Here is a 13,830-nt window from a genome sequence, read left to right on the forward strand (position 1 = left end):
GAATACCCACTTGATAGGGCTGATGTAAAAGATGTAAACATTAAATGAACTAGTAGATGGAAAGTGTAAAGTTCCTGGTATATGTGCTCTGTGTTTGCTTTTATAACACCCAAACTAGCTATGTGACTGCAACTCACTGCTCTCTGACCTTCAGTTTTCTCATTTACAAAGTAACGGAGTTGGGTTAGATGGTCCAAATGCCCTTCTTACTTTCAAGTTTTAGACTTCTGACCTCTTTTTAGTCATTAGGAAATATTCTCAAGTTTCTATTGAGAGCTGGCTCTGTGTAGCGCCATTTAAATGATCACAGTACCCTTGTCACTTGGCACGTACCATTGTAACATGTCTTTAGACATTAAAAATGTTTCCATTTTTAAGACTGCCTAGCTCAAGTTCAAATTCTCTGGGAGATCCTAAAAGCAAAAAAGATCAAAGGACCCTAAGAGCAAAAAAAAACGGGATAGCAGGCAGCTAGGAGATGGGGCGGCAGAGCGGGCTGCAGCCTGCCACCATCTAAAGTTCCCACTCCCTGGGCCTTTCGGGCCTGCTGGCTACCTCTCTTGCCTGGACCTCCCTTCTTTCCTCAGCTCCCCCGTGTTGTGAAAGCTGCTGCCACATGTGTTCCTTCCTCACTGCCAGACTTTAGGAAACAATGGCTCACCCCAGGTGCCTGCACTGCCTGGCCACCTGGCCACACCCCGCTCCGCCCAGGCCTCTCCGGGTAGCTCCACCCAGCTGGCTCCTCCCCTTTCACGTCAGTGGCTGACACTTTGGTCTCCTTTTGACTCTCAAACAGCTTCCAGTCTAGTCTAGCTCTCGTCTGGCTGACCCTTGGCCAAGCCCAGCTCTAGGGTGTGGTCAGGCTCTGGGAATCCCATCAGGCGAGATGTGGCCCATTGCCTTGGGGAATATAATCCATTTCGAGGATGTGTGTCATTCTTCTTTTCCTTTCTCCTAAACTCTTCCCCCCACCCCACCCCTGAAATGTCCCCTTCCCTTGCCTGCTTTTGAAACAAATGTTCAGGGAGCTGCCCAGGCAGGTTCAAAACAAACAGCTGCCAAAGCCCCAGCCCTTCCCCCGCCACACTTGCTGCTGCTATATGCAGAGTTGGATCTACGGCCCTAAACACTGGAGTCAAGTTGCAGATACTCAGCTCTCTAACAGCCTGCCCTTCTGCCCTGTGTTTTTGCTTCCGGGGATCTGAAGCCCCATGCACCGCCCCCCTCCCTCCATCCCACGTTTCTCTGAGTCTTTGAGGGCTGTGGCTCTATCTGATGCCCTGTGTGTCTGGCACATGCCCTGGGCCTGGTGGTCCCAGGGGACCTTGGAGTGGAAGAGCAGTTCTTTCACATTTTCAAAGCCAGGCTAGGCTAAGGCCTTTCAGACATCTCTGTTCTTTCCCCAAAATGAACCTGTCTAGAGTCCCCTGTGTTTGTTTTTGTTGTTGTTGTTTTGTCTCTGTTGAGTCTTCACTGCTGCGCATGGGCTCTTCTCTAGGTGTGGCGAGCGGGGGCTACTCTTCGTTGCAGTGCACGCACTTCGCGCTACAGTGGCTTCTCTTGTCTCTGAGCACGGGATCTAGGAGTGCTGGCTTCAGTAGTTGCAACACATGGGCTCAGTAGTTGCAGCACACGGGCTCAGTTGTTGTGGCATGTGGGCCCTAGGGCGCATGGCCTTCAGTAGTTGTGGTGCACAGGCTTAGCTTTGCTCCATGACATGTGGGATCGTTCCAGACCAGGAACTGAACCCATGTCCCCTGCATTGGCAGGTGGATTCCTAACCACTGTGCCACCAAGGAAGTCCCCCATGTGTTTGTTAGACAACATTTGTTAGCATGGAAACTGACTGTGGGCTTAACCAAAAGAGGTTTATTTTTCTGACACAAGAAGTCAGAGGTAACTGCCCAGGCTATGCAGCAGTGCCAGGCTGTAATTAAGGAACTAAACAGATGTTTTTGCTCCACCATCCTTAGTAAGTGGCTCTTCTCCTGGTCTAAAGATGGCTTTTCATCTCCCAGCATTATTGAGAAAGGATGTTATCTTCTCCTCCACTTTTAAGTATGAAAGCAACTATTTTATCTTAATGAATGACCCATAAATTCACTGGCCTGGTAAAAATTTAGAACATTACAGAGAAGGCTAAATGCATCCCTTCACCATTCCTTTTCCCAATCCCTGGAAGTGAATATGGTTATCACTTTTTGGTTTTCTTTCAGAACTTTTCCTGTATGTTTCATACATGTATATGTGCCCATGGAAAAGATGATGTTTTAAAAAAATTTTACTTGTATCATATTGTATGGATAATCCTTCAACTTTTTTTTTTTCCAATTCAACCATACATTTTGGCAATCTATTCTTTTATTACATGTGGCTTTCTCAAGCTGTCTTTTATTTTCTTTTTCCAAACTGCTTCCTGGTATTTGCTAATAGGAATACATAATACTCTAGTTTCTTTAGCCAGTCAATACCTATTAATTGACGCATAGGTCATTTCCAACTTAGGATACTGCAGAACAATGATTCAAAGATTATCCTTATACATATGCCTCTTTCGTACATGTAGATACCATAAAATGAAATTTCTGGGTATTAGGATGCAGGCATTTTTTTTTTCTTCAGATCTTTATTGGAGTATAATTGCGTTTATATTTTAAATGTTGTGCCAGTTTCTGCTGTACAACAAAGTGAATCAGCTGTATTTATACATATATTCCCATATCCCCTCCCTCTTGAGCCTCCCTCCCACCTTCCCTATCCCACCCCTCTAGGTCATCACCAAGCATTGAATTGATCACCCTGTGCTATGCAGCAGCTTCCCACTAGCTTTCTATTTTACATTTGTTATTGTATATATGTCAATGCTACTCTCTTTGTCCCAGCTTCCCCTTTGCCTCTGTGTCCTCAAGTCCGTTCTCTATGTCTGCATCTTTATTCTTTCCCTGCTACTAGGTTCATCAGTACAGTTTTTTCAGATTCCACATATATGCGTTAGCATATGGTATTTGTTTTTCTCTTTCTGACTTAACTTCTTTCTGTATGACAGATTCTAGGTCCATCCACCTCGCTACAAATAACTCAATTTTATTCCTTTTTATGGCTGAGTAATATTCCATTGTGTATATGCATCACATCTTCTTTATCCATTCATCTGTTGATGGGCATTTAGGTTGCTTCCATGTCCTGGCTATTGTAAATAGTGCTGCAATGAACACTGGAGTGCATGTGTCTTTTTGAATTATGGTGCTCTCTGGGTATATGCCCAGTAGTGGGATTGCTGGGTCATATGGTAGTTCTATTTTTAGTTTTTTAAGGAATCTCCATACTGTTCTCCATAGTGGCTGTATCAATTTACATTCCAACCAACAGTGCAGGAGGGTTCCCTTTTCTCCACACCCTCTCCAGAATTTACTGTTTCTAAATTTTTTGATGATGGCCATTCTGACTGGTGTGAGGTGATACATCATTGTGGCTTTGATTTACATTTCTCTAATGATTAGTGATGTTGAGCATCTTTTCATGTGTTTGTTGGCCATCTGTATGTTTTCTCTGGAGAAATGTCTATTTAGGTCTTCTATCCATTTTTGGATTGGGTTGTTTTTTTGATATTGAGCTGCATGAGCTGCTTGTATATTTTGGAGATTAATCCTTTGTCAGTTGCTTCATTGGCAAATCTTTTCTCCCGTTCTGAGGTTTGTCTTTTTGTCTTGGTTATGATTCATTAGGTCCCATTTGTTTATTTTTGTTTTTATTTCCATTACTCTAGGAGGTGGGTCAAAAAGAATCTTGCTTTGATTTATGTCATAGAGTGTTCCGCCTATGTTTTCCTGTAAGAGTTTTATAGTGTCTGGCCTTATATTTATATCTCTAATCTATTTTGAGTTTATTTTGTGAATGGTGTTAGGAATTGTTCTAATTTCATTCTTTTATATGTAGGTGTCCAATTTTCGCAGCACCACTTACTGAAGAGGCTGTCTTTTTTCCATTGTATATCCTTGCCTCCTTTGTCAAAGATAGGTGACCATATGTGCGTGGGTTTATCTCTGGGCTCTCTATTCTGTTCCATTGATCTATATTTCTGTTTTTGTGCCAGTACCATACTGTCTTTATCACTGTAGCCTTATAGTATAGTCTGAAGTCAGGGAGTCTGATTCCTCCAGCTCTGTTTTTCCTTCTTAAGATTGCTTTGGCTATTCAGGGTCTTTTGCATTTCCATACAAATTGTAAAATTTCTTGTTCTAGTTCTGTGAAAAATGCCATTGGTAATTTGATAGGGATTGCATTGAATCTGTTGATGGATGCAGAAATTTTAAATCTTTACAGATATTGCCAAGTAACCTTTTCCTCCCCCACAGAGATAGCTATATCTAAGAATGTGGTTTGTTCATCTTTAACTCTGCTCTACCTTTGGGTTAAGCACAGTCTAAGTTCAATAACTGTCTGTTAAATTGCATGCTCCACCAAGATTTTATATGGAGATTACGCAGGCAATTTGCTACTTCTGAGGCCTCCCTTAGACTGCTCTCTGTGCTAAAAGTTCATTCTGTTGAGTCTAATGCTCTCACTCTCTCTCTCTCTCTTTTTTTGATGGGATCTTAGTTCCGCAACCACGGATTGAACCAGGGCCCTCAGCAGTGAAAGCACGGAGTCCTAACCACTGGACCACCATAGAATTCTCCTCTCTTTCTTTACCATTATACTTTGGTTCTTTTCTATTCCTAAGATCCAGGGAGAACAAACCTAATTCCTATTTCATGTGATGTGCCAGTCTGTATCAGACTGAAGATTCTTACTCCTTCTTCCCCCATGCCCGTTTTTAATTTTCCGGGGTTTTTGTGAAGATAAATGATATATCTTTGTGACAGTGGTCTGAGTTCTTTTCAAAGCTGGAATGTAAGTATGGCAACAACATGTCCCCAGTGTTTGAGGACAGATTTGTTTCTATCTGATGAACTCTTTTTTTTTTATTATTAATTTATTTAATTTGTTGCTGTGCGTGGGCTTTCTGTTGTTGTGGTGAGTGGGGGCTACTCTTCGTTATGGTGCACGGGCTCCTCATTGCTGTGGCTTCCCTTGTTATGGAGCATGGGCTATAGGTGTGTGGGCTTCAGTAGTTGCAGCACATGGGCTCAGCAGTTGTGGCTCACGGGCTCTAAAGCACACGCTCAGTAGTTGTGGTGCATGGGCTTAGTTGCTCCGTGGCATGTGGGATCTTCCTGGAGCAGGGATCGAACCCAGGTCCCCTGCATTGGCAGGCGGATTCTTAACCACTGCACCATCTAGGAAACCCCTATCTGATGAACTCTTATTTCATACATTTAAGTTTTTGAATATGTAATACATTCACAGGACTCAAAAATTCAAAAGTACAAAAAGGTATACATTGAAAAGTGTTTCTCCCATCCTTATATCCCCCAGCCTTTTAGTTCCTGACTCCTCTCTCCAGGCCCCCCATGTAACCACTTTAATTCTTTTTGGACAACATTTCATAATTTCCTTATTTAAGTACTTACAGATATATAAATAAATTTTTATGTTTCCCCCACTGTATCCCCCCAACCCTGTTCCTCACTTCTTTCTATTCACATTATATCTTGAAGATATTTCCATATGAAAACACAGAGTGCTTCCCAATAATTACTTTTGACTTTTTATATTAATAGAAAATTTAAAACTTAGTATACAGAAAATTTAACCTTTCACATAACCTCCATCCAGCTTCAACAATTATTGATAATTTGCCAATTTTTAAATCTATTCTTCTTTTAAAATTTTCGTGGTAGGATCTTAAAGCATATCATATTTCTATTTTCATCTTTATTATTTTTAATGAATATACAAATACTAGGATATAAAGATATGTACCATAATTTATTTTAGCAGTCCTTCATTGATGGATATTTGTTTCCATAGTATAATTCTTTTTAATAAATGAGAATATCTCTATATATGTGTATGTGTATGTTTGTATATATATAAATACAGATATAGATAAATACATACACACACACAGAATAATATTTTTTACTGTTTAAAATTTTCATCAAACTATGGTTTCAATTTGGAATTCCTAAAATAGAGTTACTGCAGAACCTGAACAGCAACTGTGAAGTTTCTAATCTGGTCTTCTCAAAATGCTGTGGGATCTTTGATTTTAAGTACCTGCCCATATTAACACTCTTCTCACAATTTCATGATTAAGAAAGATAAGGATTTCCTGAATTTTATCTTTTCTTTTTCCTTTGCAAGGCCTTTCTCAACTTACCCAGATTTGTCCAGTTTCTCAGTCTCAACACTACTGACATACAGGATAATTTTTTTGCTGTGGGGGATTGTTCTGTGAACTGCAGGATGTTTACCATCATCCCTGGTTTCTACCCACTAGATGCCAGTAGCATTTCCCACCCACCTCCATTTTAACAATTAAAAATGTCCCCAGAGATTGCCAAATGTCTCCTGGGGAGCAGTTTCCCAACCTTGAGAACCACTGCTTCAGACTTAGAGCAAATGGAGGAAAATTGGACAAGATGGCCAGTAGCAGACATAGAAACACTTCATGTTCTACTAGCTGACATTCAAACAAGAACAAGTAAATGGAATTATGCTTCTGTTTCATTTTCCATTCAGAGCTAATTACTTGTTTGCTTATTTAATCAAAAAGTTCTAACTTACTAGTTTAAACAAGGTTTGAGCATATTAGTAGAAGCAGAAGGCTACTGAATGAATTTGCTAATTCCTCTTTCCAGCCAGGGACATCGTTTAATATTTCTTAGCAGTGACATATCTCAAGTACTGTTTATCTTTTTACCTCTCATGAGTCATATATTGTGTATTTATTTTGTGATTTAATGCCGTTTTCCATTAAATGTCTCAAAGTGAACTCTATGAAGTTGAAACATTTTTATATGTAAATGTAAACATAAGTCGATTAATTTCTGCATCAAAAGTTCTGTGTTTTGGTCTAGGCAGCTCTCAAGATGTGTATTCAGTCTTAGAATTGGATACTGACTTCAGATGAGAAAATGGAAGAGGAGTATGGAGTCTCCTTTATCCTCCTTATTGAGAAACAACTTGTATTCTTTGCAGGGGGAAGAATGGAACCAAATTTTCCCAGTCGAGACTATAAACATGCTGTCAGATGCCTAGAAAGCCCGCTTAGCTATCCAAGGTCAGTTCACTTTCCTACTTTTCTATGAGTTCCTGCACCTGCTAAGCCATACTGGTCTGCCTCATCCTCTTTGCTCTGACAGTGTTCTAAAATTCTGCCTGGGGCTTCCCTGGTGTTGCAGTGGTTAAGAATCTGCCTACCAATGCAGGGGACACGGGTTTGATCCCTGGGCTGGGAAGATCCCACATGTTGAGGAGGAGTCCATGCGCCACAACTACTGGCAACTACTGAAGCCCACATGCCTAGAGCCCATGCTCTGCAAGGAGAGATGCTACCGCACTGAGAAGCCCACGCACCGCAACCAAGAGTAGCCCCGCCCTTCACAACTAGAGAAAGCCCATGTGCAGCAGCAAAGACCCAACACAGCTAATAATAATAATAATAATAATAATAATAATAAATAATAAGTAATAAAATAAATCTAAAAATAAAATAAAATGAAATAAAATTCTGCCTGACATCATGGTGAGGTGTGGACACATGTCCCTGTTTTTTTAATAATGAATTACATTGATTAAATTTTGAATGTTAAATGAGCCTTTTATTCTTGGGATGAACTACACATGGTCCTGATAAATTATTATTAAATTCATTGGGCCTGAAGTTATATTTGACAAGAATTTTAACCACGGATTTCATTTCTTAAACTGATATAGGACAATTCTGGTTGTCTATTTCTTTTTTTTTTCCCCCTCCTTTTTTTTTTTTTTTTTTTAAATGAAACTGTGTGACTTTATTTATTTACTTATGTACTTTTTGGCCATGCTGCATAGCTTGCAGGATCTCAGCTCCCTGACCAGGGACTGAACCCAGGCCACGGCAGTGAAAGCACTGAATCTTAACCACTAGACCACCAGGGGACTCTCCGCAAGTCCCCTCATAACCTGGCCCCTCCTCCATTTGACTGTGAGCAGCTTAAGGGCATGAGCTCATTAACATGTATCCCTGAAATGCCCAGTATCTGTCGTCTTACTTGGCACACACTAATTGCCAAATAAATCTCAGTTTAGTTTGAATTGGTTAAATAATTGAACCCTTTCCCCTCAAATCTTCTGACTGCTTGAGGAGTATTTATTGCTTATTCCTTTTGGAGTTTATGCCTTTGGAATATTCCTTCTATGTCCAGAGACCAGCGTTGCTGTGCTGCTATCAGTGAAAGATGACAAGTCATCATCATCATCACTATCAATAAGAGTCTCTTATGTGCCTGATATTTTACACATAATCTCATCTGATATTTTGTAATTACACTGCAAAGTAGGCATTCTTATACCCATTTTTCAGATGCATTAGAAAGCTGAAACTCAGAGATGCTGAGAAACGTACCCAAGGTGACCCAACTCATAAGTGGACAAGCTAGAATACAAACTTAGATGTCTGATTTCTAAATATTTGCTCTTTCCATGTGTCATTTCACTATGTGATCAAGGAGAATCTCTAGGGAAGCTCCCATGCTGGGTAAAAGCTTTGGTCAAAACATTCTTGTTTTCTTCCCTAACAGGACCTTCAAAACCTTGGTGGGCGCTTAGATTTCTCCTTCACAGGAGAGAGTCCTTTATCTGTTAGGGTTGGAAGGACACGGGTCCCCTGCCTGGAGAATTAATTTGTTCACAGTAAGGCAGGGATCCACTGGAAGGGTCATCTAGGGTCGTAAGAACCCCCTGGCATGCTCCAGCCTCATTTCCTCCTGTCCCATAGTTCATAGCTCTGGCATTGTGCAAGGAGGGGTATGAGCACTTTGGAAGAGAACATCTGAGGCAAAGCCAACAGGAGAAGCTGGGGTGGGGCAGACACTGAGAACATCAAAGCCCTAATGAGGCCTCTTCCATGCCTACTGCTCCGTGACCTCTTGAGCAATTCTTTTTTGTAGTTTTTTCTATTTCTTTGCTCCTGGTCTCTCTTGGATAGGATGACTATGTATGTAATATTGTCCAAACTAAGACAATTTTGAGATGAGGACAATATTAATAACGCTGGGATATCAGAATCTCCTGGGGAAACTAGGATGCTTGGTCTCTCTCTCCCTCTCTTTTTTTTTTTTTTTTTTTGGCCTCATAGCGCAGCTTGCGGGATCTTAGTTCCCTGTCCAGGGACTGAACCCAGAACATGGCAGTGAAAGTGCCAAGTCCTAACCACTGGACCGCCAGGGAATTCCCTGGTGTCTCTATTTTTGAAGTCCTATTTCCATAACACTTCAGAAACCTTTCAGAGATGAATGACCCTGACACCCTAGAACACAGAGAACACATCTGTATAGGCTAGACAGGAAATGTCATAAGGTGGTAAAAACTGACAGGGCCTTTTCGAAGCTGCATGACCTTGGATAAGCCACTCAACTTCACTAAATTCAGTTTCCTCATGTATATAAGGGCATAATGCTGTTTATCTCGGGGGGGCTTACATGGAATAAGTAAGATATCATAGGTACTATGTCTGCATAGTAATCCCTTTCTCGGCTGGGTTGAGGACCCTTGTGGCTGTGGGGTGGTGGTGGGGACCACTGGACATTTGGTCCAAGGTCAGGGGATCTCTGGAAACCTTGAGAGATGATCTGTGTTTCAGGTTCCGGTGATCTGAGGATTCTTGGTTCACTCTTAGTTAATGAAAGTGGGGCTCACTCATTTTTACTGGTTAAAGACTATCCATCCACCAGCTGGGAATAAGAAGGGAAAAAAAGAAGAGAAAAAAGAGCTTCAAAATGTGCTTCCTGGGACTTCCCTGGTGGCACAGTGGTTAAGAATCTGCCTGCCAATGCAGGGGACACGGGTTTGATCCCTGGTCTGGGAAGATCCCACATGCTACAGAGCAACTAAGCCCATGTGCCACAACTACTGAGCTCGCATCTCACAACTACTGAAGCCCTTGTACCTAGAGCCCGTGCTCTGCAATAAGAGAAGCCACCGCAATGAAAAGCCCATGTACTGCAACGAAGAGTAGCCCCCGCTTGCCACAACTAGAGAAAGCCTGTGCACAGCAATGAACACCCAACACAGCCAATTAATTAATTAAAAAAACAAAACCAAAAACAAACCAAAAAGCACGTGCTTCTTGTACTGCCTGGGAGATAGGTCAGAGGGTTGGGGGAGGCTCTGACATGACCCCACCCAAGACAACACAGAGAGAGTATGAGAGTTCATCTTGGTTGCTGTGTTTGCTGTTTCCATATAAATAGGAACTGAATAAATAGGAAGTGAAGGAAAGAGCTGAGATCCTAAGCTTAAGGCTGGAAATGACCTCAATTTTGGCATTTTACCTGTTTTCTTGGCCCTGGCAACAGGCTTGCAATCTCCTAATTGGACAATGATTCCTCTGCCATCCAAGCTCAGGGAGTATCTTCCAAGACTAATTGGAGCTTAGGAGAGACTTTTCCTGTTAAAATGACCTCCACCTTAGGCTTCCTTGTCATCACAGGAGAAGAGAGGGGTGCCCTGCTTGCCTGATACCTACTAGGTTTGCTTAGAAGGTAAGACTGTTGAGTCCCGTGCTTGCTTGGTTGGTCCTGACTTCTTTAGTTGTGCTGGAACAGGTGCAAGATGGGCCACCTGACATCTGTTCCCTGAGACTGAGCTGAGAACACCACGTAAATAATGCTCACGAATTCCATCCAAAGAGACAAGGACACAACTGACTCCACTTCCTGGGATTCTGAACAGCACACAGCTGGGCCTGAGCTGGCACTCCAGGCAGGGAGATTATCATGCATTCTCATCTTCCCTGCCTTTGAGCTCCTTCTCGGCCTGGGGCTGTCTCTCTGTTTTCAACCCTCCAGGCTCCTCTGCTCTTCCAGTGAGATGAGGAGCAGATGTGCTGAAATGCTGGAAGGCACATGGCTGGGGTGCTATTTCTGGCTTGGGCTGAACTCAGAAGTCCTAGAAAGAATGTTTCTGACACTACTTGCCTTGTGGAAATTCATGATGCTCTGCCTGGCTGCTCCTGATACTCATTCAGACAATAGGCGTGTGGACCACAGCATCCAGAGGAGCCAGGGCAGAAGAGTGATGGAGGTGGTGGCCCAGCACCAAAGCAGCTCCCTAGTGGCTGGCTCAGAGCCAACTACATCCTTGGCTGCTTCATTTATTTACTCATTCGTGTATTTATTAAGCAGCTATAACTGCCAGACATTGTTCTGAGAACTTGACAGACATAAGAAGACAAATCAGACTTAACATTCCTGCTTTCATGGATTTTATATTTTAGCGAAGGGACTACAGATAATAAATAATAAGTACACATCATAAATAAGTAAATGTTGAATGTTACGAGATGTTAAATGCTATGGAGAGAAAAAAAAAAGAGCAGAGTAAAGGAGATCAGGAGTGCCAGTGGGGAGGGTGCAGTATTAGCCAGGGTGGTCAGATGAGAAGTTACTGAGAACGAGATTTCAAAGACTCAAAAGAAGGAAGAGGCTGACTTAGCTCATATCTGAGGGGAGAGTGCTCAAGGTAGAGGTAACTTCTAGAGCAAAGGTGCAAAGATGGGAAGATGTCTGGCTTACTCAAGGAACAGCAAGGAAGCCAGCATAAATGGAGGGCAGAGAGCAAAGAGGGGAAGAATAGAAGAAGGGTTGAGGGAAGTGAGGAGTACGGAGGGAGGTGCTGACCCTACAGGGCCTTGTAAGCCATTGTAAAGACCCTGGCTTTTACTTTAAGTGAAATGGGAAGTTATTTCAGGATTTTTGAGAAGTGGCATGATCTGACATGATTCAAAAAGATCGTTCTGGAAAGATGGCAGCAGCAGTGGTGGCATACTTTCTGGATATTTCTGAATTTTTACATAACAACAGATGGAGAAACTGGAATGAGAACTAAAAACTCTTGGACAACATTTAGCTCAAAATTAGGTGACACTCAGCTTGGTGCTTTGTGATGGCCTAGATGGACGGGATAGGGGTGGTGGTGGGAGGGAGGTCCAAGAGGGAGATGAGACATGTATATATACGGCTGATTCACTTCGTTGTACAGCAGAAACTAACACAACATTGTAAAGCAATTATACATATACAATGGATATTACTCAGCCATAAAAAGGAATGAAACTGGGTCATTTGTAGAGACGTGGATGGACCTAGAGACTGCCATACAGAGTGAAGGAGGTCAGAAAGAGAAAAACAAATATCGTATATTAGCATATATATGTGGAAGCTAGAGAAAAGGTACAGATGACCTGGTTTGCAAGGCAGAGAGAGAGACACAGATGTAGAGAACAAATGTATAGACACCAAGTGGGGAAAGCAGGGGCTAGGGTACGGTGGGATAAATTGGGAGACTGGGATTGACATATATACACTAATATGTATAAAATAGATAACTAATAAGAACCTGCTGTATAGCACAGGGAACTCCACTTTGCTGTACTGTAGAAACGAACACAACATTGTAAAACAACTCTACCCAAAATAAATAAATAAATAAATAAATAAAATATTTTAAAAAACACTGTAAAGCAATTATACTCCAATTAAAAAAAAGAAACCAAAAAACAAAAAACTTAGGTGACAATGTTTTCTCACAAACCCCCCAAAAAGAAACAGACAGAAACAAATCATCAAAAGCCACAAGACCTGCATGGTATCAGCTTCTCTGCAGAGGAAAGGAAGGGATTTGATGGACCTGAGGACAGGAGAACCACAAAATACCCAACAGCTATTCACTGGAAGGCACGGGAGGCCAGTCTGAGAAAAGCATTCTGCTGGCAAGTGACTGCAGGGCCTGAGGTAAGGTCCCAGGGCTAGAGCACACAAGTCCTTTTGGACTTTTGAAACTGCCCATTCCAGCTTTCCTTCCCGGACACAGTCCTATTGAGAAGAAACTTCTGGGAGTGGATTCAAAACACAAGAAGATAGGACAAAAGAGAGGCAGAAAGAGAAGCAAAGTGGCAGCGGAGAACAGAACCAGGAAATCTCAGAAGGCAAGCGGCCAAGGTTCATTCTGTTTTGATTTGTTTGTTTTTCAGTATTACCCAAAACTACAGAGGAGGCGGCTCCGTGAAATTAGAGAAGCTACCTGAATCAAGGCTCCTTCTAACAGTTCTAGAAAATTTAATTCACGTAAAAATGAGCAACAGAAAAGTATCAACTTTAAGTCCATACAAAAGTGTTTTAAGAAAAACAGAATATGGATCATGAAATCATGCCAGAAAGGCATGCTCAAAAAAGCAGAAAAGCAAAGAAGTAGTATATTTTTTTTTCAAAATGAAATAGAAGTTGCTAAGAAAATGTCTTGTACTGGAATTAGAGAAACAGAAATCAAAATTACATAAGCTCGGAAATGATGTGACAAAACTCAAGAACTAATTAGAAATAAAAAGAAAAAAATCGTCAAAGTAAATATCATATTAGAAAGACCACACGCACGCGCACACACACACACACAAACCTTAACAGAAACAGAAAGTAAAAAGGCAGAACATTTTTAAATATCAAAAAGTAATGAAGCCAAGGATTTGAGAGAATGTCACAAATATTTAAGATTGACAAAAAGATACAAAATAGAGGTGATGGGAGTCCTGAAGAAGAAAACCAAAGCAAGGAAACCAACTAAATACTAAACACTATAACTTAAGAAAATTTTCCTTTAGTAGGCTTAGTTTTTTGTTTTTCTAATGTGTTTCCCCTTGATGAAGAGAGTGACTGCTCCAGATGTGGTGACCTGAACCCCTGTTGC

General features: G+C 41.5%; 1 long non-coding RNA gene across 2 annotated transcripts in view; it reads left to right on the plus strand.

Moving 5' to 3' along the window:
• LOC130849233 (uncharacterized) overlaps window positions 1-13,830 on the plus strand; it is a 52,775-nt gene that overhangs the window by 9,729 nt on the left and 29,216 nt on the right. For both annotated transcript variants that reach the window (XR_009052704.1, XR_009052705.1), the window contains exon 2: window positions 7,087-7,168. This is a non-coding gene — a long non-coding RNA (uncharacterized LOC130849233). The remainder of the gene's footprint in view (window positions 1-7,086; window positions 7,169-13,830) is intronic.

The sequence above is a fragment of the Hippopotamus amphibius genome, chromosome 3 (genome assembly GCF_030028045.1).
Source record: "Hippopotamus amphibius kiboko isolate mHipAmp2 chromosome 3, mHipAmp2.hap2, whole genome shotgun sequence".
NCBI classification, from domain to species: Eukaryota; Metazoa; Chordata; class Mammalia; order Artiodactyla; family Hippopotamidae; genus Hippopotamus; species Hippopotamus amphibius.